Source organism: Delphinus delphis, chromosome 9, assembly GCF_949987515.2.
Source record: "Delphinus delphis chromosome 9, mDelDel1.2, whole genome shotgun sequence".
In the NCBI taxonomy this organism is placed as follows: domain Eukaryota; kingdom Metazoa; phylum Chordata; class Mammalia; order Artiodactyla; family Delphinidae; genus Delphinus; species Delphinus delphis.
In genome coordinates, this window is record NC_082691.1 from 99600945 (window position 1) to 99626218 (window position 25274).

Below are 25274 nucleotides of genomic sequence, written 5' to 3' on the forward strand. Positions count from 1 at the left end.
TCGAAGGGAAGGAGTATAGGAATTATTGACTCTTCTGCACTTAAGTGAGATGATGAGATACCTTAACCAGTGTCTGCAACGTGACTGTCGGATGATCTGATCAGATCAATTCCTCACTTTTGCCTTTGTGACTCAGCTGCCTAGCAGCCCCACTGTCCAAGTTCTGATATCAAAAGATTACCTAAAACCATACAGGGATTCACCTCCCGACACTGTATTTGTACATATAATCCCATAGCCTTCCAGGTTTTATTGGTGCGTTTAGGCTTAGAAAGCTCAGTGGATTTAGCTCCACTTCTGCAGGTGATAAGACTTGTCATTTGAAATCACAGCGCTAAAAGGATGCAGCTGTTGGCTGCGAAAGGCACTGGCTGCAGATTCAGTGTCCACAGGACCCCGAGTGGTGGGGAGCCTGTAAGTCCCCCCCCCTCACTCTACCCAGACTGACATCAGGCTACTCGGGTAACCTCTCCAAGCCTTTGCTTTTTCACCCACAAGGTATGAAGTGGGGTGTGATCTCTAAACCACCTCCAAATCTACCATCCGATGGATCTCCAAAGCAACGTGTGACTTTGCTGATGCCAAAGACAGCAAGGGGACGAGGGGGGAGCCCTGGGTTCGATACCATCACTGCCTCTTCCCAGCAAGTGTCTTAATCTCATTCCTCAGTTTCCCCACCTCTGAAATGGAGATAGTAAGACCTAACTCAGAGAATTCCACGCAAGACGATGGATTTAAAACACTCAGCACAGTCACAGACGTGGAGCAAGCTGTACAAACGTTTAGCTGCAATAATACTAACAAAGTGGTTATTACTATATCCAACACAGTTTGCTATGATGTTTGAATGTCCAGTAGTAAAGGCTCCCAAACCCTCCCCGACCCTAACTTCGAGTTAATAACAGTTCATCATGGAAACGCCGTGTGCTTGATTGCCTTACATATATTCCAGCCCCGAACACAGGATTTATCCGCTTCCGTGAAGCTTTGTCATCGTGAATTCTTGCCAGGATTTGCCTGCAAAGCTTTGTGAAGCTTCAGAACGAAGCCGAAATTGCCCCATTGTCAGAATACCCATTTTACAGACTAAAGAATTCTCTTCATTCCTCACACATGGGGTCCTATAACATGATGAGGGTGATGACGTGTGCCCAGGGTACTTATAAAAACCGCCTTTTACGAAGTTGTGAGGATGACACAGCGGGCTGGTTTTTCCTCCTGAGATGGCTTGAACAAAGGAAAGCAGTCCTAGTGCTGAAAGAAGAGAAGTAGGAGTGAAGTTAGGAGGCAAGAAAAAGCACTTCCAGGGCTGCAGAGGAACAGAGATTTCTCAGATAGATTCCTCCAGATGCCAGGGTGGATGGAGACAAAGCCTAATCTTTGAAATATGCAGGTTACTGTTAGAGGTTCTCACTGCTTGAGGCCATCAGCGTGTGTGGTCCGAGTCCGCTGCCAAGAAATCAGTTTCAAAAGCCTCTAGATGCTACTCTGGGCCGATAGTTCATATTCATTCTGCCTTAATTAGCAAATTACTTGCTTGATGGTCTGTGAGATACAGGTGTATGGGCCAAAGTTTGAGTTCATTTATTTTTTAAAAATCATGCTTTATACATGACAATTTCATTCTTTTGACTGATGTAATAATGTATATAGGGAACATTCTGTTATTCAATGTTCAAATCTAAAGTCTACAATTCAGGTATTATGGTAGGCCTGTACTATATAACATAGGTCCATCTACAGAAAATTTCCACTTGTACTTGGACAGCAAGTTCTTACCTGGTGTTGACCAGTTGCTGTATCAATCTCATCATCATAATTTATTCCATGATTGGAATTCCAAGTTAATTTCCATAATGGGTAAATGCTTATAAAGAAATGTGTATCTGTCTCACGAACTTTATTAAAACAACAGAAAAGAGCTTATGAGCTATGACATAGAAGGCTTGTTTAGATAACATGATTTTTTTTAACATCTTTATTGGAGTATAATTGCTTTTCAATGGTGTGTTAGTTTCTGCTTTATAACAAAGTGAATCAGTTATACATATGTCCCCATATCTCTTCCCTCTTGCGTCTCCCTCCTTCCGACCCTCCCTATCCCACCCCTCTAGGTGGTCACAAAGCACCTAGCTGACCTCTCTGTGCTATGTGGTTGCTTCCCACTAGCTGTCTATTTTACATTTGGTAGTGTACATATGTCCATGCCACTCTCTCACTTTGTCCCAGCTTACCCTTCCCCCTCCCGATATCCTCAAGTCCATTCTCTAGTAGGTCTGCATCTTTATTCCTGTGCTGCCCCTAGGTTCTTCATGACTTTTTTTTTTTTTAGATTCCGTATAAATGTGTTAGCATATGGTATTTGTTTTTCTCTTTCTGACTTACTTCACTCTGTATGACAGTCTCTAGGTCCATCCACCTCACTACAAATAACTCAATTTCATTTATTTTTACGGCTGAGTAATATTCCATTGTATATATGTGCCACATCTTCTTTATCCATTCATCTGTCTGTCAGTGGACACTTAGGTTGCTTCCATGTCCTGGCTATTGTAAATAGAGCTGCAATGAACATTGTGGTACATGACTCTTTGTGAATTATGGTTTTCTCAGGGTATATGCCCAGTAGTGGGATCGCTGGGTCGTATGGTAGCTCTATTTTTAGTTTTTTTTAAGGAACCTCCATACTGTTCTCCATAGTGGCTGTATCAATTTACATTCCCACCAACAGTGCAAGAGTGTTCCCTTTTCTCCACACCCTCTCCAACATTTATTATTTGTAGATTTTTTGATGACAGCCATTCTGACTGGTGTGAGATGATATCTCATTGTAGTTTTGATTTCCATTTCTCTAATGATTAATGATGTTGAGCATCCTTTCATGTGTTTGTTGGCAATCTGTATATCTTCTTTGGAGAAATGTCTATTTAGGTCTTCTGCCCATTTTGGGATTGGGTTGTTTGTTTTTTTGATATTGAGCTGCATGAGCTGCTAGTAAATTTCAGAGATTAATCCTTTGTCAGTTGCCTCATTTGCAAATATTTTCTCCCATTCTAAGGGTTGTCTTTTGGTCTTGTTTATGGTTTCCTTTGCTATGCAAAAGCTTTGAAGTTTCATTAGGTCCCATTTGTTTATTTTTGTTTTTATTTCCATTTCTCTAGGAGGTGGGTCAAAAAGGATCTTGCTGTGATTTATGTCATAGAGTGTTCTGCCTCTGTTTTCCTCTAAGGGTTTCATAGTGTCTGGCCTTCCATTTGGGTCTTTAATCCATTTTGAGTTTATTTTTGTGTATGGTGTTAGGGAGTGTTCTAATTTCATTCTTTTACTTGTAGCTGTCCAGTTAGATAACATGGTTTTATTTTTTTTTTCTTTTAGGTGAATGGGAAAATGAGAGAGAATGGGGGTTGGGGGATGAACAGGGGACAAAGAAAGAAATGGACATAAGGGAAGGTTACTTAATATCAGCCTCCAGTGGCTTAGTGTCTAGGAGGAAAAACCTTTCCTCTAGGCGCTTAAGTTCAGGCCATGGGGGTCTGCAGATTAAACTCACAAAAGGCAGATAACAGGAGAAGAAGTTTATTTGCATGCATATGGAAGCTTACAAAAGGAGTAGGTCAATAGTGGTAAAAGTTAGAGGCTTATATACTTTTCTTAGTAGAGAAAAAGAAGAGAGGATAAAAGGCCTCTGGGAAGAACAAATGGGTTTCTAAAAGAAAAAACAGGAGATAAGGAAGTTTGTAATTGTTTGTTCGTGCCTGTGTGAACGGTCTTTGTCTTTTTCAAGGCCTTAAAACTCTTCTGCAAAGGGTGATTTAGGGTAGGTTTGCTCTTGGCCTCTTTCCTGGGACCTAAAAGCCTCCTAGAAAAAAGGGGATTTATGGTCTTATTTCTCAGAAGTTTCTATGTTTAGTCAGATAAGGAAGTTCCAAAAAGATTTCTTTCTGCATCTGTTGAATCCCAAATATCATCAGTTTAAAATAATCTTCATCCCAGCTCTGGGGTTCTTAGTGGGTCCCCACATCAGCAGTTGCAGCCTAGTTTCTGTGAGCCTGAGTTCATCATTCTGAATTTTGGTTTGGGGGTTTTGCTTTTTTAGATAATCTTTCATGTATGACTGAGGATCCTCACTATCAGATATTCAGAAACAAAACAACAGAGCATACACAAAAATGCCATTTCTAGCTATAAATCATGTTACTTGAGTCTGTGTAGGTACCTGAGGGAAGAAAATGAAGGTGAGAGCTCATTAGTCCTGGTTTGAATAGAGGACATTTGGAAGGAGATCTGTTTCATCTGGTGCCTTGGGAAGTGTGATCCTCCACCAGCAGTACGAGTATCACCTGCAAGCTTCTTAGAAATGCAAATCAGACCAACTGAATCTGGCATCTGCATCTCAGCAAGATTCCCCTGTGATTTACCATGTGCCCATCAAGTCTGAAAGCACTCCTCTCAATCTCAGATGCACTTTCAGATTACCTAGGGAGCTTTTAAAAGCCCCAGTATCCAGGCTGCACCCCTGACCAATTAAGTCAGACACTCGGGTTGAGATGTCCAGCGATGTACAACCTCCCCAGGTGATTCTAATGTGTAGCCAAGATGGAGAATCACTCACTAAATAAGAGAGAAGCTTAATAATGGCCCCTTTGGTAAACCCTTTGAAGTAAGGTTACTAAAAAGAAAAGAAAAGTAAATACCCAGAAACCAGTTTATGAAAAACAGTGAAGCCTTTAGGTGGTGAAATCCCAAACTGAAAGGCTATAGCAGTAAGCTTGCCAAAGGTTGGGCTCCTCTGACCATTTCATAAGGAAGCTCAGGGAGATAGAGGAGTTTTCTCTGAACTTGAATAGAGCTAGTCTGCCTGGAAAAACAGGCTTGAAGCAGACAAACGAACAAGAGATCCACAGTGCGGGGCCGGACTCGGGGCCTCCATGAAAATGCATCTTTATTGAAGTTGTTACGCCCCAGGAAGGAGCTTCAATTTGAGGAAGATGTCAAATTATTAATCAGTTTTTTTAATCAGCTGCAAGCTTAATTTGAAAGGATATCAGGAAGGAAATGCTGCCTTGAAATGAAGTATGTGCATTTATTTTAAAATCAAGCAGGCCCCTTGCAGTGAAGATAGGAAGTCTATGGTTTTAGTATTAGCGGGAACTTAGCGATCAACCAAGGGCTACTTACTTCATACTCACACTGGAGTATTTGCTTTGCAGAGACCTGGAAGTTAGAATTCCAGACATCTACCCTGAGGTCTTGTGTTCTTTCTGCTCCCTTATATTTCTTTCTTATATCTTAGATGATATCACATGATAAAGACAGAAAATGGATTCCAAGGTATGCTGGCTTCCTGTGATAAGATTCCTTTTCTCTTCTGGAACACCACTGACTGAGCTGCTCATTGCCTCTCTAATGCCCTTTGGGCTCCATCACCGTTTTCCAAAGCGGGGGACATTTACTGTTGGTCAGGCTGTGTACTGCACAACTCCAGAGGATTCCATTTGCATTGCAGTCTATGGCTCCTGGAGCCCTGAAACATGGTGGCCTTGATGGGGGGTCATCAGATCATTATGGGAAGAAAATAGACATATCATCACGTGGCATAATATCAAGTTATTTCCTGTTCATTTCTTTTTCAGTCTTTCTCATTTTGTTAAAGAGAAAGTCTCCATGTGGTTCTGGCATGCATTTAACAGCTCTCTCACCCATGCTATTCACCCTTTAATAGAGAGCAGGCTTCTGTTTAAAGCCTTGACGGGCCATAGAATTACTCAGTAGGGTTATAAAGTTTTATCACTGCATCTGTTTAAATAAGAAATCAGGTCAGGGCTTCCCTGGCGGCGCAGTGGTTGAGAGTCCGCCTGCCGATGCAGCGGACACGGGTTCGTGCCCCGGTCCGGGAGGATCCCACATGCCACGGAGCGGCTGGGCCCGTGAGCCATGGCCGCTGAGCCTGCGCGTCCTGAGCCTGTGCTCCGCACCCGGAGAGGCCGCAACAGTGAGAGGCCTGTGTACCGCAAAAAAAAAAAAAAAAAAAGAAGAAGAAGAAGATCAAATCAGGTCAATTTAGTGAGAATAAGTAAATAAATAATAATTACGTTTTCCATGGATATGGCAAAAATATATGACAGGAGTTCCTATGTGATTGGAGTTTGGCAAACAGTGGACAGTATGTCAGAATGATCACAAACACAAGGTCCTGGCATGGAGCTGGGAGAGTGCATTTTTTATCGGGGGAAATGGTAAAATTATGTTGATTTGACTTAAACCAATTCTGCTCTATTAGAAACATCTAGTCAATTCTTTTTCTGCCTAATTTTTTCTGCCTTTGGATAATAGGTACGGCCTGTTTAATCACATCATTATGGTCCTTTTAGAACAGTAGTTACAAGGTAGAAAAGGCAATCCCTGGCCCTGAGTTCTGGTTTATTTAAAGGTCACAGAGCACCAGACAATTGCTGTGATTCGCCTCTCAGAATTATGGGCTCTGTTTTTCTTTGTCAGATTCAGGGAAGCTTATTTCCTTGGAATGGCAAGGATTTGCCAGCAGAGAGACGACTACAAATGGGAACGCACTTTCTGCAAAATGTAGAAACAAAACAAACACCAGAAAAAAAAATAAGAATCTGATGCCGTAAATTTCTGCACGAAGGAACAGCTCCGAACTGTATACCAAGCTGTTTTATGAGGCATTCATATTAAGTCTTAGGGTTGATTTGTTTTTTAATCACATTCATGATATTGAATACAGAATACATCAGACCAAAGGCCACATCCTAGGGGTTTTTTTAATAGCATTAAGATAGACAAGGAACTTTAAGATGTAAGATTTCATTTCCCAAGGAATCTCCTCGTTATAAAGATTATAACGAGTTACTGGAACCTAGAGATTCTGACTCCCCGCCTAAAGCTAACCTGCATCTGATACTGAGAGGCTCTGGACCAGGAACTCTCAGAGCCCCTTCTGAGAGGAAAGTGGGCAGGACATGGAAAATCCAGAAGCACTGAGTGGAAAATAGTCCTCTGAGAATTGTCAGGAATTCGGGAATCCAAACCCAAACTCGTCCGGTGGATTCACTCAGGGTCACAGAGCAGTTGGAAAAACCAGCTCTCAGCAATGTGGCTCTCATCCCAAATAAATTGGGAAGTAAATGGAACACGGTGCCTGGGATCACTCGGTGTAACAAGCACATGCCCCAGTTAGATTCCAGAATATACAGTCTGCCCAGGTACTGTGAACTAAGAATTAAGGACTCTGCGTGCCACATCAGACACTTTACCACTGGAAATCGTGGGTTTGATTTCTAAAGGCACCGGTTTCTCTATTGCTGTGATTTTTAGTGACTTGATTTCTTATCTATGTTCCACATTTTTTTCTGCCATCTGAGGATAAAATATTTTTATATCTTCACGTGTGAAAGAATTATAGATAAGATGAACATTTAAAAACTGCATATATCTATTCCATTTCCATCATAATTACAAGCTGGTAGTTGGTTTTCTTTACCACCTGCAAGCACTTAAAATAATCTTTCCAGCTGTTACAATTACATCTTAATTATTTCTGAGCAGATCCCGTTTTTCATCCTTATGCTAAGGTTGCATGATTAATTTGTTTAATCTCTGATACCTAATCTTTTTATTATCTTTTGTGTCTTTTGTTCTCTTCTGTGACCGACACAGACATTTATTCAAGTCCAAAAAACATCATCATCTCTTTTCTGACATGCACTTTTCCTGCAGATGATCCAAATTCTGCTTTTCTGCAGAAGCACCAAGCACATTTATATATAGCTTAAGTCAAATATAATAATAGTTACCGGTTTTTGATCTAATGGTCATTTAAGTTTCCATAATGAATAGCTTTATACACATGATCTTGTTGAGTCAGAGATGTATTTTTAATTTTGATTGTATTACAAATCTCCCTCCAGTGACATAGTACCTCCAATTCAATAAGATATAAATCTTTTTTCCCCACACCCTCATCAACGCAGCACATATAATATTCTTTTAAATCTTGCTATACTTTATTGGAAAAATGAAATTTTGTTGTCTTAATTTGGATTTCATTAATCCAAATTAAGTAAAGATGCTTAATCATGAGTGAGATTAAGTATCTTTGTATATGTTCATAAGCCACTAGGATTTATTTTTCCCCCCAATCAGCCTGTTTATATTTTTTGACCAAAAAATTATTTGTATATTTACATTGTTTCCCATTGGTCTGTTGGTCATTTACTAATTGACTCATAGAATTTTTATATATTAAGTAAACTGGCATTTTACTCTATGTTTGAACGTTTTCTCAGGTTGAGCTCTTTTTTTTTAAATTTATGGGGTTTTTTTCCCCATGTAAAAATTTCTAAATGTTACATGATGAAATATAAAGTTTTTCATGACTTTTGGGTTTTGTGTCATGCCTTCTCCATTCAGAAAATTTTTTTTAATGATTGTACATTTTTTCTAATCATTTTATGTTTTATTTGTAAGATACACATATTTACTGCCCTTGAAATTTACTTGGGTAGTAAGAGTAAGGTAGAAACCCAACTTTATTTTTCCCCCCTGGCCAGCCAGTAGTTCCAGCACTACTGGTTGAGGACCCATCCTTTACCCTACGTTTATCCCATTCAAAATTGACCTTTATATTTATGTCTACTTCTAGACTCCCTGATCCATTGCACTCATCTGACTCTTCCTGAGACGGTAGCAAGCTGTGGTCATGACTGAGCTTTTGTAATAGCATTTGATTTCTCGTAAAGCTAATTTCCCTTTTATTCTCTCTCTCTTTTTTGGATTTTTATATGTATATGTTACCTAGAGGATTCCTGTTTTCGTAAGGATCTTATCAGGGTTAGATGTTAAATAGTACCTAATTCCACTTCAGCATCTGCTGGAGGTAACCATGTGCTTTTTCTCCTGTGATAGATTAATGCGGTGAATCATAGTAATAGACTTCCAAATACTGAGCCATGCTTTCATTCCTAGCATTAACCACACTGAGTCATGGTGAGGCATTCTCTTGAGGTGTAACTAAAGTCATTTTACTAAAACTTCTTTTAGTTTTGTTTTTACATCAGTACTTCTTGGGTAAGATGCGTTTGTGGCATCCTTTTCCTTTGGAGCAGAGTGCGGATTTGAATTTTATACTTAGGCCAGCTTCATAAAAAGAAAGTAGAAGGGGCCACCCAGCAAGGAATGTGGGAGGCCCCTAGGACAGCAGTCCAGACAGACCAGGAAGGAACCTGGGACCTCAGTCCTACAACCTCAAAGGCCAAATTCTGCCAGCATCAGGAATGACCTTGGAAGCACATTTTCCCCCAGGACTTCCCCACAGGCGCTCCGCCCTGCTGACGCCTTGATTTCGGTCTTGGGATACCCAGTCACACCATGGGCGACTTCTCCATCACTCTCTAACTAGTAGAATAACTCAAGTGCCATCCCTTGAATGTGGTCAGAATCACCTGGCGAGATGAATGAATGCAGATTCAGGAGGTCAGAGCTGGGATTTGAGACTCTGCGTCTCTAACAAGCTCCCAGGTGATGCTGACACTGCCGGTTCACAGGCCACACTGTGTGCGGCAAGGATATAAACAGCCTTGGAGCCTTACCCACCTGTACCTTGTAAGTTGCGTAAACTTCACCTGCAAAACCACTGCAGTCTACTGCTTTCTTGTGTGTGTGAGCAGAGCTCTTCGACAACTCTCTCAATTTCTTTTATGAGAATCTGTCTAATTAGATTCTCTTTCTCATCTACTATAATGTCTGTTCTTTACATTTTTCTAGAAATTAATGCATGTAATCTAAGTTTTCGAATTCATTTCCATAGAGTTGAGCAAAATAAGTTTTTATAATAATTCCCGTTCTCTCCTTAGAAAATGTTTATTCATATATTTTTATAATGTAGGTGTAGACTTTCCCCCCATTCTTCTTAGATTATCTGACAACTTTTTTTTGCAAAGGACCAGCTCTGGATTTATTTATTAGTTCTATCATTTTTCTGTTTTCTTTTACCACTTGCTTTTATCCTGACTTCTGTAAATTTATTTTTGCTTCTCTTTAACTGTGTCATTTGAATATTTCCTTATTGTCATTATTGGCATGTGTGTAACATCCTCTTTCGGAGGAACATGAACCAGAGTTAACAAATCTAAGCTCTAAGCCTAAGTCTCTGGCCACTTCTGACCCCACCTCCCGGACCACACATGCCAGATGCAGTGTCTTGGCGTGAATATTTTTAACCAGACTCTCACCTAAGGGACGGCCACCTTAAATGCCAAAGCCTTCAGACATCACTGTAAGAACAGGTTTGGCAGGCGTGTGTTCCCACAGCAGTGGAGCAGGTGAGGAAATGACGGGGCGAAACATCACCTAAGAGGCTCAAGTGAAGGGCGGTGGGGTTCGATCCCCTTTCAGCACCGGACACCCCCTGCACACTGCCCCACGTGCCTGACTGTGTCTGGGGCTGCCTCCACTCAGGCTTCTGTTCTTTCCTAACCAGCACTGTTCAACGCCATCGTGGGAAAATCCAAAGGAGCACAAACACCCAGCTTTGGGGTAACTTCCCAGGTCCTTGATTCCTCCTTCATCTGGGCTTCTCTTTAATCCCAGTTCCTCCCCCTCTCTTTCTGTCTGTCTTTCCCTTTGTCCCATACAATAGATTTTGAAGCCCAAGGAGGTTGGGGTTCTGTCCAGCCCCCCGTCTAAGCTGTCCACCCTCTGACCACCCCCGCCCCCCGCCTGGCACCATCCTTAGAGACACCTCTCTCCCTGTTCCCATGCCTGCCGGGACTCTCAGCTGTCACCTCCATCATGTGGGGCTGGGAAGGGCAGGTGACACAGGCGTGCACGTTGCTATAGCAACTTCTCCGTTGATGGCAGAACCACCGGCTGCAGCGAGTCACAGCGTTCATTTCTGTCTCGCTCTTATGCAGGGCAACGTTATGAGAAGCCCATGAAAATGAAGTCAATCTGAGCTCAGGGTTGTCCACTGATGTCTGTGTCTGTCATTGCCTCTGTCAAGGCAGGGCCCCGTGCTAACTTTTCCTACTGCACTGCATTTTTGAACATCCTTGTATATCACTTGGGCCATTCAGGGGAGCACAATGTTCCAGATTACTCTGGTGCCACTTCCTTTTCTGACTTGTCATCCAGAAGACTCTCACGGAAATCCCTGCGTGTGAATCCTCCCCGGGGAGCCCTGCCGGTCCCCACCTAGAAGTGCCGCTTCTGTCTTTGCTGGCAGTTCGGGGCCTGCGTCCTGCCTGTGGTTTCTGAAGTGGCAGAAACCTTACGCTAGACGAAGTCTTTGACCCAACGCCAGCTGTTTTACTCATTTGAGAAGATCTTTGCTCAGTTCTCTGTGTTCTGCACAGACTGTTCAGAAATGTCTAAAGACCAGTGGATCCTTGACTCGGCTGTTGAGCTCCTGCCTGGGAACAATCCTGAAAGGCTTTAAGAATTAAAAAACAAAAAAGTAATATCAATTTTATGTTAAAACGTAAAATGTACATAAAAATCCATGTGAATGTGGGGTGTAGTTATTTTAAACATAGAGAATGAGATTAATCGTGAAATTTCCCCACGAGAAAAGGCTAAAAGTGGTTTTCAAGAATTTACTTGGGAATTTTAACTTTTAGGAAATGGGAAAGGATAAAGACAGAAATGATAAATTTGTAAATAACTTCAATTGCTGAAATGCTTTCAGTGCATGGTTTTGTTTTATCCTGACAGTAGCTCTACGTGGTCTGAGTGGACATTATTAACCACATTTTAAAGATTAAAAAATGCAATTCGGAGAGGAAATGTACTCATTCCCACGGTAAACATCTAATGAGCGGCCGCAGCAGCGACTATGCATTAGCAAACCCTGCGGGGCTTTTTGGCCACCCTGACGCCGCCTCCCCATTCCCCATCCGGAGAGAGTCTTGATGTGCTGTCAGGACTGTGAACCAGTGGGTCCCAGTATTTATAGCACTTTGCTCAGAAGTCTACAGAAAATAACATCCTCAGGTCTAAAATTCGGGCATACTCACCTCTGATTCAGTGCTTTTCCCACTTTTCCTTTCTCTCAATGAAACATTTGAGTCTAACTATAAAAAGATTCCAGTTCTTTACTCTGAACTGTCTTCCTGTCTTCTATCATCCCTTCAGTATAATGCAGAAGCCTGAAATCAGTAATTTGCACGTCTGTAGGTAAACCCCTGATACTAAATATACCGTCCTTTTTATTTCCACTATCCCTTTTTTGATTTGGAATAAATCATCCCCAAGCCTGCTAGAGCCAATTCAATATTATTTCACACTTGGTTGACATGAATGAGAAGAGCTATGACAGGGCAACGTGGCTGGTACTGGAAGCTTATCACGTTATCTTGGTACTGACGTGAACCAGCGCCAAGGAGGCGTCTCTTTGTGGGGGAACATCAGGAAGCTGTCACGAACAAGCATCATTTGCTTCACAAGATGCTCTTTGACGGCCATTCCACCTGCCAGCCAGAAAACACAGCTGCCTTTTGAGATCTGAGGTTAATTCAAGGAAAGAACAGTTCAAAAAACAATGAAAATACCTAGCATGGGGGTTGTGTATTCTATTTTCTGAGATCAACCTTGGAAGACAAGACATTGTCTTGGGGCTGAAATTTTAAACTTTCACTTGTGCTAATGCAGCCGGAAAAAGTATTTCCAAAGCAAGAGCCCAGCGGGACATTGATGAAAGACTTAAAATAGAGAGAGACTTAATGTTTAAAGCCCTTTAGTTTTGCTTGGTCTCCCCTCTAATAGACCCCAGAGGAGGCAGAATCCCGTCGGCTGGCTGTGATCTGGGTCATATACCACTGTGTTCTCAGAAACTGTCCTCTTCTCTATACTGGTTTCCGAACACTTAGGAACAGAAAGGGTCAGTTTAGATGAAATAGCAGTTCCAACACAGACATCCTGCAAAGCCAAAGCCCCGTGGATATTGATGGAGCTGGTCCACAGAGAGCTGGAGTATAATCATCATCTTCCACTGAAGGCAACGTTGTCTGCAAGTTGAGATACAGAGGTTGTAGCAGAAGATTAGATGTTTTTAATGCATATTATTATTCATTCTACTACCTTGAAAGACATAGGATGATAACAAAATCAGTAATGTCTAGGCATTTCCAAACGAGCCATCCACAGTCAAATTATGGCCTTTGAATTTACTAGAAATTTCCACAAAGGGGGAGTAAAAGAAGACCCTTCGTCTTTGCCTGATTCCTCAAATGATTAAATGTGTTTAAATATTCTTACAAATGATGAAACTCATCTTCTGACTAGAATTTAGGTGATTAAAAAAAAAAAGTTACTTTCACTGAACTCCCAAACCACCAATTCTGCAAGTCCAAAGCCTCTGCTGGGACCTGCACGGTGCCTGGTGGATGCGTTTCTCAGCAGAAATTTGAAGGCAGTGGCTCCAGGGTCTCCTGAAGACGTGTTGGTCTTCTGAATGGTGCCAAGTCTTGATCACAGTCTAGAAGAAAAGGTGGAATACATCAAGGAATGTCTTTAAGAGACATATTTTGGCTTACTCACTGTGATTGGGTTGCTTTCTTCTTCTTTCTTACTATTGTTACTACTTAGTAACAATACTTTCTTACTACTTCTTACTTTCTTACTACTTCTTTCTTACTCAACTACCCCCTCCTTAGAAACTGAGGCCATTTCCATGAATCATACAATTCTGGCTAAGACTGCCCTGCTGATAAGGAACCCACAAATTGTATTAGCAGGTGTGTTCACCTGGCTTGGTAACCATCATAACTGTGACCCAGCATTTCACCAAGTGAGAATCACTCACTCTGGTGCTATGGGACTCCGGACACACCACATTCCTGTGTGGGCTCAGGCTTTCCACCCAGCGGACTGCATTCTGCCACTGCACAGCCCACCCATGCAAGAACCAGCAGCAGGGAGACAAGAATTCTTTCCTAAAACAAATTAATAAACTCCAGAGAAACCAACAACCCAGTATTTTAAAAAAACATCTGTTTTCTCTCATATATGCCTGTGAATGCATCCGTACCATCAAGAACCTACGTGCCGACATCACAATGTTACCGAATTGGGTCCCACCACTCGCCACTCGAAAACTCAATACTCGAGAGAGACAAATGTTGGTAGAAAGGAAAATTGCTTTTAATCAGAAGGCCGCAACCTGGGGAGATGGTGGACTCAGCGTCCCTCAAAAACCACCTGCGAAGATTCTGCTCGGCCATGAAAGTTTAAGGGAAAGAAGGAAATCATCTCAGTGAATCACTGAGATGGGGGAGGTCAGAGTCGTCCCCATCCGCCACTGTGTGCAGGCTTGTCCACTCCTCGTGATACATCATCTCCTTAGATGCTGCCTTGTTCACACAGTTTGTCCATGAGATTCCCGAAGAGATCTGGTCATCTGTTAATTACTTGTTCTTCACTTCTTTGATCCACAGAAAGAACCAACAGATTAGGCAAGGTATTGTGTGAGCAAAAGATTTGAAAGGTGTGCTAGGGCCAGAGGTGAGTGGAACATGGGTGCCTGGTTTAAGGTTAGTGACAAGACAAAAGGGTGCCCCCTGCTAAGAGCTCTTTCCTGCCGAAAGCTGCTTACTTTCTTCCTCCCTGATGCGCATGCTTTAGAGAATCACCTATTTCAAATCAGGAAAGGTCTCCAAGGACATGTCTAAGATAACTGTTTATTAAATTCCTCGGCTGTTTTCTTCTTAGACTGCTCTTAATATTGAGCAGTTATAGACTCTCCCCCTCTACATTCAAAATACTAAAGGATTGTCCTCAGAAACGAAAGCAGGGTTCCATTAGGAGCTTTCACAAGACTAAAAAGAAACAGGGCTAAAGGAAATGAAGCCAAGGGGCGTTCTGTCATGCGGATCATTTAAAAGCACACAGTGAGTCAGCACACCACCATCCCCCAAAAAAAGACAAGGTCTCCGAAGGAATTATTTCAGTTCCTTCTCAGGCATCATGTTAAATGAAAACACACATGCACAGGAACAGCAGGAGATGTGAATCACCGGAGTCTCAATTAAACCTCTGCTGCTCAAAGTGAGGTGTGCGCTCACACTCCCCCGCAGCCCATCAGAAATGCAGATTCGCAGCCCAAGGCACTCAGAATCTGCATTTTAATCAGATTCCAGGTGGTTTGTGGGAGCCTTCAAGTTGGAAAGCTCTGAACCAAAGCACTCAGGAATCAGTTTATTTTCTCCTAAAGGCACATCAGAATGAGGTATACAGAGGAAGGCAAAGCCTACACAACCCACTCGAGGCCAGTGAACCCCCTTCTCCTAGTTACTCAAGGCTGAGGTGCTTCATCCCTGACCTCCGGAGCCCTGTGTGAGGGCCAGCACCTAGGTATTCTAATCCAAATACCTCCTACAGTTAATCAGACAAAAGAATGCAATGGCAGCCTCATTTGGGAGTATCAGTGGATCTCCTTCCCGAAAGGCAACTGAGACAGTTTAGAAGTTGGCTAAAAAAACCGATGGAAGGAGGGAATTTAGTAAAAATCAATTGCTCTTTCAGTACCTTCATTTAAAGTTGGCATTATTTAAACAGTCAAGATCTATAGTAGAGGACGGCAAGCTCCTTTATTCTGTTTCTTTTCACCTAATTAGCCTCTTTTGGTCACTGGATCTCCGACACTGGAGCAAGCAGCTGCCACTTGGCCGCTCTTTTAAGAAGCTGGAAACGTAAGGCTTGATTACCTTCCCACGTCGAAGCCCAAAATTCGTGCTCTCTTCACTGTTGGGGCTCTGAAATTCTGGCTGGTCACCTTTCTGTAGAAACTGAAGTGAAGGGTGTAGTAGAAACACAAAACTGAGGCTCACCAAGGTCCTGCCACATAGGGTTTGCCTGGCTAAAATCCTGCTGGCCCTGAGAAATCTCCCCCTCCTGAAAATGTGATCAGCAATACCCTCTCTGAAAATAAAGGAGCAGCCCCTGAGATCTTCAGCGTCTTACTTGACAACAGTTTGTTTTCATAGGAGTTTCCAAAGTATCAGTCAGTAGTGAATGGCTAAAACAGTTTGAAAAAAATTGTTTTCTGCCATAGAGCTCAGATTTGAAGAGAGTGAATAAAGTGAAAGGAAGCAAAGAAACTGGGCAGAACAAAGACATATTTACAACATGGAGCGCAGACTCCACTACAAAAAGAATGTTGCAATTTAAATTAAATTATAATTAATAGTGGCAGTTTTGTTGAAGTATCTCAAATTATCCCATTAGATGCTGAAGCCCAAGTGGTTTCCATGGCAATATTTTCTCTAGATGTCAGCTACTATCTAATTTTTTGGTCCCTGGTATATGACAACCTGAAGCATTTAGTGCCTTTCATTTGGGGGAGTTTTCTGCTAGACAATCTTGGTTTATTTTTATGTGCATTTAAATGTGTGTTTTATGTGCTATTGGTTTCTGAGCCTAAAGTCTACAATTTTACGTATTTTGAAATTTAGTAAATAAGAATCACAATTACCTCGTTTATGTTCTGTATTTTTAAAATTATTTTTATCTTTTATTTTTATACAACTTTAAAGGTTACACTCCATTTACAGTTATTACAAACTATTGGCTATATTCCCCATGTTGTACAATACATCCTTGTAGCCTATCTTACACCCAGTAGTTTGTACCTCCCACTTATTGTCTGTCTTTTTGATTATAACCATCCTAAGTGGGTATGAAGTATCTCACTGTGGTTTTGATTTGCATCTTCCTGAAGGGTAGTAATATTGAATGACTTTTCATGTGTTTATCAGCCACTTCTATATCTTATTTGGATAAATGTCAATTCAAATCCTTTGCCCTCTTAAAAAATTGGGCATGTCTTTTTATTATTGAGTTGTAAGTGATCTTTATATATTCTAGATATGTTATTTCCCTTATCCCCAGATAAGATATATACCTTATCAGATATATAATTTGTCATTCTTTTTAACCTATGGGTTGTCTTTTTGCTTTTTTTATGGTGTCCTTTGAAACACAAAAGTTTTAAATTTCAATGATGTCCAATTTATTTTTTTTTCATTGTTTGTGCTTTTGGTGTCATATTTAAGAAATTATTACCTAATCCAAGATGATGAAGATTTATGCCTATGTTTTCTTCTAAGAGTTTTATAATTTTTGTTCTGAAATTTAGGTCTTTGATCCATTTTGAGTTAACTTTTGTATATATGGTGTGAAATTGGGGTCCAACTTCATTCCTTTGCATGTGGAGTCCAGTTATTATTGTGATATAATTCACATATTATACAATTTACCCATTTAAAGTGTACAATTCAATGGCTTTTGGTATATTACATTATTAATCTTTTAAAAATAGTAATAAAATATATATAACATACATTTGCCATTTTAAACATTTTTAAGTGTTTAATTCAGTGGCATTAGTCACACTCAAAATACTGTGTAACCATTACCACTATTTCCAAAACTTTTTCATCATCCCAAATAGACGTTTTCACCATAGGTAATAACTCCCCATTCCTCTCTCCCCAGTCCCTCGTAAGCTCTAATCTACTTTCTGTCTCTATGAATTTGTCTACTCTAGGTAACTCATGAAATGGAATCATACAACGTTTGTCCTTTTGTATCTGGTTTATTTCACTTACCATAATGTTCATCCACGTTGTAACATGTATCAGTACTTCATTCCTTTTTATGGTTGGAAAATATTCCAATGTATGTACACATTTTATTTGTCCATGGACGAATATTTGGGTTGTTTCTACTTTTTGGCCAATATGAATAATGCTGCTATACACATCAGCACACAAGTGCTGATGAACGCTTGCTTTCAGTTCCTTTAGATATGTACCTAGGAGTGGAATTGCTGGATCATATGATAATTGTATGTTTAGCTTTTTTTTTTAATAGATCTTCATTGAACTATCATTACTTCACAATACTCTGTTAGCTTCTGTTGCACAACAAAGCCAATCAGCCATACGCATACACGTCCCCATATCCCCTCCCTCTTGAGCCTCCCTCCCATCCTCCCTATCCCACCCCTCTAGGTCATCGCAAAGCACCAAGCCAATCTCCCTGTGCTACGCTGCTGCTTCCCACCAGCCAACTATTTTGCATTTGGTAGTGTATGTATGTCGATACTACTCTCACTTTGCCCCAGCTTCACCTTCCCAACCCATGTCCTCAAGTCCATTTTCTATGTCTATCTCTTTATTCCTGCCCTGAAACTAGGTTCATAAGTACCTTTTTTTTTTTTTTTTTTTTTTAGATCCCATATATATGCATTAGCATACGGTATTTGTTTTTCTCTTTCTGACTTACTTCACTCTGTATGACAGACTCTAGGTCCATCCACCTCACTACAAATGACTCAATTTCATTTCTTTCTATGGCTGAGTAATATTCCATTGTATGTATGTTCCACATCTTTTTTATCCATCCATCTGTCGATGGACATTTAGGTTGGTTCCACGTCCTGGCTATTGTAAATAGTGCTGCAGTGAACCTTATGGTACATGTCCCTTTTTGAATTGCGGTTTTCTCAGGGTATATGCCCAGTAGTGGGATTGCTGGGTCATATGGTAGCTCTATTTTTAGTTTTTTAAGGAACCTCCATACTGTTTTCCATAGTGGTTGTATCAATTTACATTCCCACCAACAGTGCAAGAGGGTTCCCTTTTCGCTACACCCTTTCCAGCATTTATTCTTTCTAGATTTTTTGATAAAGGCCATTCTGACTGGCATGAGGTATTGTATTGTATTTCTGATTTGCATTCTCTAATAATTAATGATGTTGAGCATATTTTCAAGTGCCTCTTGGCCATCTGTATGTCTTCCTTGGTGAAATGTCTATTTAGGTCTTCCACCCATTTTTTAACTGGATTGTTTGTTTTTTTGATATTGAGCTCCATGAGTTGTTTGTGTATTTTGGAGATTAATCCTTTGTCTGTTGTTTCATTTGCAAATATTTTGTCCCATTCTGAGGGTTGTCTTTTTGTCTTGTTTATGGTTTCCTTTGCTGTGCAAAAAGCTTTTAAGTTTAATTAAATCCCATTTGTTTATCTTTGTTTTTATTTCTGTAACTCTAGGAGGTGGGTCAAAAAAGATCTTGCTGTGGTTTATGTCAAAGGGTGTTTTTCCTGTGTTTTCCTCTAGGAGTTTTATAGTATCTCGTCTTACATTTAAGTCTTTAATCCATTTTGAGTTTATTTTTGTGTATGGTGTTAGGTAGTGTTCTAATTTCATTCTTTTACATGTAGCTGTCCAGTTTTCCCAGCAACACTTATTGAAGAGGCTGTCTTTTCTCCGTTGTATGTTCTTGCCTCCTTTGTCATAAATTAGGTGCCCATATGTGCATGGGTTTATCTCTGGGCATTCTGTCTATCACCATTGATCTGTATTTCTGTTTTTATGCCAGTACCATACTGTCTTAATTACTGTAGCTTTGTGGTATAGTTTGAAGTTGGGGAACCTGATTCCTCCAACTCTGTTTTTCTTTCTCAAGATTGCTTTGACTATTTGGGGTCTTTTGTGTTTCCATACAGATTGTAAAATTTTTTGTTCTAATTCTGTGAAGAATGCCATTGGTAGTTTGATAGGGATTGCAATGAATCTATAGATTGCTTTGGGTGGTATAGTCATCTTCACAGTATTGATTCTTCCAATCCAAGAACGTGGTATATTTCTCCATCTGTTTATGTCATCTTTTATTTCTTTCATCAGTGTTTTATAGTATTCTGAGTACAAGTCTTTCACCTCCTTAGGCAGGTTTATTCCTAGGTATATTATTCTTTTTGTTGCAGTGGTAAATGGGAGTGTTTCCTTAATTTCTCTTTCTGATTTTTTCATTGTTGGTGTATAGGAATACCAGAGCTTTCTGTGCATTAGTTTTGTATCCTGCAACCTTACCAAATTCATTGATTAGTTCTAGTAGTTTTCTGGTGGCATCTTTAGGATTTTCTATGTATACTACCATGTCATCAGCAAACAGTGACAGCTTTACTTCTTCTTTTCCAATTTGTATTCCTTTTATTTCTTTTTCTTCTCTGATTGCTGTGGCTAGGACTTCCAAAACTATGTTGAATAAGAGTGGTGAGAGTGGGCAACCTTGTTCCTGTTCTTAGTGGAAATGCTTTCAGTTTTTCACCATTGAGTATGATGCTTGCTGTGGGTTTGTCATATATCACCTTTATTATGTTGAGGTAGGTTCCCCCTATGCCTACTTTCTGGAGAGTTTTTATCATAAATTGGTGTTGAATTTTTTCAAAAGCTTTTTCTGCATCTACTGAGATGACCATATGGTTTTTATTCCTAATTTGTTAATGTGGTGTATCACATTGATTGATTTGCCTGTATTGAAGAGTCCTTGCATCCCTGGGATAAATCCCACTTGATCTTGGTGTATGATCCTTTTAATGTGCTGTTAGATTCTGTTTGCTAGTATTTTGTTCAGGCTTTTTGCATCTATGTTCATCAGTGATATTGGTCTATGATTTTCTTTTTTTGTGATATCTTTTTCTGGTTTTGGTATCAGGGTGATGGTGGCCTCATAAAATGAATTTGGGAGTGTTCTCCCTCTGCAATTTTTTGGAAGAGTTTGAGAAGGATCGGTGTTAGCTCTTCTCTAAATGTTTGATAGAACTCACCTATGAAGCCATCTGATCCTGAACTTTTCTTTGTTGGAAGATTTTTAATTATGGTTTCAATTTCATTACTTGTGATAAGTCTGTTTATATTTTCTAATTCTTCCTGATTCAGTCTTGGAAAATTGTACCTTTCCAAGAATTTGTCCATTTCTTTGTGGTTGTCCATTTTATTGGCATATAGTTGTTTGTAGTAGTCTGTTATAATCCTTTGTATTTCTGCAGTGTCAGTTCTGATTTCTCCTTTTTCATTTCTAATTTTATTGATTTGCATCCTCTCCCTTTTTCTCTTGATGAGTCTGGCTAAGGGTTTATCAATTTTGTTTATCTTCTCAAAGAACCAGCTTTTAGTTTTATTGATCTTTGATATTGTTTTCTTTGTTTCTATTTCATTTATTTCTGCTCTGATCTTTATGATTTCTTTCCTTCTACTGACTTTGGGTTTTCTTTGTTCTTCTTTCTCTAGTTATTTTAAGTGTAGGGTCAGATTGTTTATATGAGATTTTCCTTGTTTTTTGAGGTGAGATTGTATTGCTATAAACTTCCCTCTTAGAACTGCTTTTGCTGCGTCCCATAGGTTTTAGGTCATCATGATTTCATTGTCATTTGTTTCTATGTATTTTTTTATTTCTTCTTTGGTTTCTTCAGTGATCTCTTGGTTATTTAGTAGCACACTGTTTAGCCTCCATGTATTTGTGTTTTTTACAGTTTTTTTCCTGTAATTGATTTCCAGTCTCATAGCGTTGTGGTCAGAAGAGATGCTTGATACGATTTAAATTTTCTGAGGCTTGATTTGTGACCCAAGATGTGATCTATCCTGGAGAATGTTCCATGTGCACTTGAGAAGAAAGTGTATTCTGCCACTTTTGGGTGGAATGTTCTATAAATATCAATTAGACCTACCTGATCTATTGTGTCATTTAAAGCTTGTGTTTCCTTATTTATTTTCCGTTTGGATGATCTGTCCCTTGGTGTAAGTGGGGTGTTAAACTCCCCTACTATTATTGTGTTACTGTCTATTTCTTCTTTCATGGTTGTTAGCATTTGCCTTATGTATTGAGGTGCTCCTATGTTGGGTGCATAAATATTTATAATTGTTATATCTTCGTCTTGGATTGATCCTTTGATCATTATATAGTGTCCCTCCTTATCTCTTGTAACAGTCTTTATTTTAAAGTCTATTTTATCTGATATGAGAATTGCTACTCCAGCTTTCTTTTGATTTCCATTTGCATGGAATATCTTTTTCCATCCCTTCACTTTCAGTCTGTATGTGTCCCTAGGTCTGAAGTGGGTCTCTTGTAGACAGCATACATATGGGTCTTGTTTTTGTATCCATTCAACCAGTCTGTGTCTTTTGGTTGGGGCATTTAATCCATTTACATTCAAGGTTATTATTGATATATATGTTCCTATTACCATTCTCTTAATTGTTTTGGGTTTGTTTTTGTGGGTCTTTCTCTTCTGTTGTGTTTCCTGCTTAGAGAAGTTTCTTTAGCATTTGTTGTAAAGCTGGTTTGGTGGTGCTGAATTCTCTTAGCTTTTGCTTCTCTGGAAAGCTTTTGACTTCTCCATCAAATCTGAATGAGATCCTTGCTGGGTAGAGTAATCGTGGTTGCATCACTTTAAGTATATCCTGCCACTCCCTTCTGGCCTGCAGAGTTTTCCACTGAAAAATCAGCTGATAACCTTATGGGCATTCCTTTATATGTTACTTTTTGTTTTTCTCTTGCTGCTTTTAATATTTTTTCTTTGAATTTAATTTTTGTTAGTTTGATTAATATGTATCTTGGTGTGTTTTTCCTAGGGTTTATCCTGTATGGGACTCTCTTTGCTATTTCCTTTTCCGTGTTAGGGAAGTTTTCAATTATAATCTCTTCAGATATTTTCTCAGACCCTTTCTTTTTCTCTTCTTCTTCTGGGACCCCTATAATTCGAATGTTGGTGTGTTTAGTGTTGTCCCGGAGGTCTCTGCGATTGCCTTCAGTTCTTTTCATTCTTTTTTCTTTATTCTGCTCCTTGGCGGTTATTTCCACCATTTTGTCTTCCAGCTCACTTATTCGTTCTTCTGCCTCAGTTATTCTGTAATTGATTCCTCCTAGTGTATTTTTCATTTCAGTTATTATGTTGTTCATCTCTGTTTGTTTGTTCTTTGGTTCTTCTAGATCTTTGCTAAACATTTCTTGTATTTTCTCAATTCGTGCCACCATTCTATTTCTGAGATTCTGGATCATCTTTACTATCATTACTCTGAATTCTTCTTCAGGTAGATTGCCTATTTCCTCTTCATTTATTTGGTCTTGTAGGTTTTTATCTTACTCCTTCATCTGTGACATATTTTTTTGCTGCCTCATTTTTTTTTTTTTTTTTTTTTACGAGTGGGATTGTGTTCCTGTCTTACTGGTTGTTTGGTCTGAGGCTTCCAACACTGGGGTTTGTAGGCTGTTGGGTAGAGCTGGGTCTTGGTGCTGAGATGAGGAACTCCATGAGGCCTCACTCCAATGACTATTCCCTGGGGTCTGAGGTTCTCTGTTATTCCAGTGGTTCAGACTCGGAGCTCCCACTGCAGGAGCTTCAGCCTGACCCTAGTGTCGTGAACCAAGATCCCACAAGCCACCTGGGGTGGCAATAAAAAAAATAAATAAATAACAAAATAACAAATAAAATTAGGCTAGTAAACTAACACATATTTTAGGAAGAATATAAAAATATAGATGAATCAACAACCAGAAGGTACAACAGTATCACAATAGTGAAAAAGAGGAGGAGGGGAAAAAAAGGGGGGAACAGGAAGGCCTTGGCTGTCAAGAGTGGGGCCTAAGCAAGGGCAAGGCTTGGGTGGTGGGTGGGGCCAATGCTCAGGACCCACAGGGCTGGAAAAGGCCCTGGGGGCTGTGGAGGGTGGGGCTTAGGCCCAAGGAACAGAAGGGGCCCAGGTGTGACCCCCACTCCTGGTCTCAGAGGGCAAGGGACTGGCCTGGGAGCTCAGCAGTCTCCCCAGCCCGAGTGTGCGGGGCAATCGCCCTCCACTCCTCTCCCACTCCTCCCAGAGGGCCCCTCCCGCCTGCCTCTCCTGATCTCCCTGGCTTCCCTCCTATGCCCCCAAGTACCCATGTGGCCTGGAGGGGGGATTGGAGGGCAGGGGACCAGCCTGGGAGCTCAGCGGGCCCCCCAGCCTCAGTGGATAGGCGATCGCCCTCTCCTCTCCCGCTCTTCCCGGAGAGTCCCTCCCGCCTGCGTCTCCTGATCTCCCCGGCCTCAGGGGCGCCGATCCTGTCTGGCCTCCACTTTTCCTCCCCCGCATCGGTTCCCCTACGTCCTACTGGTTCACTTTGGGGTTCCTCCCATCTCCTTGTATGGGGTTCCTCCCATCTCCAGAATACACAACAACCCTAGTTGTGGGGAGACGCTAACTCCGCATCCTCCCACACTGCCATCTTGACTCTGCCTCTTGTATTTTTTTTTAATGCTTTACTACTGCTTTTCCTCCCTATCTGCTCAATGAGACAGGCAAGAAATTTAAGGCTAAAGAATTCAAATCTCTTTTTAATATTCCATTCTTATGAATATCTTTTAAATCAGCTTATTGTACTTAAGTACCTGCCTTGAAGCTTCCTCTCTTAATTTTTCACATTCTGTAAAGGCAGTCAAAATTATAATCTAACAGTAATGTTTTAAAGCACAGTTAGCACTGTTCATGATTTCCCAAGTGTTACCCTAATGGTGATAACCATTCTCTCTGTGCCGTTTGGGCCCATAGGGAATTGTATCTGGAATATTGGGTTTCTCTTCTTACGATGTTGGTTCAGAGTTCTTAGTTTATCACATTGCTCAGCTGATGCTATCATCGTGTGGAATTATCTTTGTCAGGTAAAATGTCTCACATGCTCACTTTTGAAGCCAGACAAGTGCAGTCGGGAGCCTTTAGACATCTGTGGGCCTCCCCAGACAGCCCACCAACCACAGAGAAAACAACTGGGCTAAATCAGTTGGTCGCCTTAATGATGGTGATGACTTGATAAAGCCAGTGTAGACGGCTTCTTCCTCATCAGAGGCACTTCAGCTTAGTGCCTTGCAAGTGGTTTCTGGAGCCAATTCCTGGCTCCACTGCTTCTTGGTCATGGGACCTCAACCAAGTGTTCAGCCTCCAAAATGGGATGAAAACACCAACCTCACAAGGTTCACAGGAGGATGAAATGGGCTAATCCATGAAAAGGACTTAAAACAGCGCCTGACTTGTAGGAAGTGCTATTAATATTATTTCCTAAACAGCTTGCTCCCCAAACTTGAATTTCATGTCAATTTACCTTTTGTGCTCTGTGGTAGAAGGAAAACGCTTCTAGGCTGATTCCACCAGAGCAAACACTTGCTTTTCTGGGCCCCAGAGAGTTTTATATGTGAGGAAAGTATAGTCCAAGTAATGAGTAATTTCATGTAGTCCTAAAATTTAGAGCTTTACCACGCATCCATCACGTACGTGACGATTGGGGGTCTTTGTTGTGCAATGTCCCTCACCTGGCGGCAGGTACGGGGTAGGCTCAGAGCTAGCTGCCCGAGGAGGGCCGCCCCCTCGCCCCGCCTGGCACACGGACAGAAGAGGCAAGGATTAGACTGTCTTTTGCTTTCCTGATGAAGTCTTCCTAGAATGTAGCA

General features: G+C 40.8%; 1 protein-coding gene across 1 annotated transcript in view; it reads left to right on the forward strand.

Annotated features, from left to right (window-relative positions):
• CNTNAP2 (contactin associated protein 2) overlaps window positions 1-25274 on the forward strand; it is a 1416746-nt gene that overhangs the window by 1377287 nt on the left and 14185 nt on the right. The gene's annotated exons all lie outside the window — the stretch shown is intronic.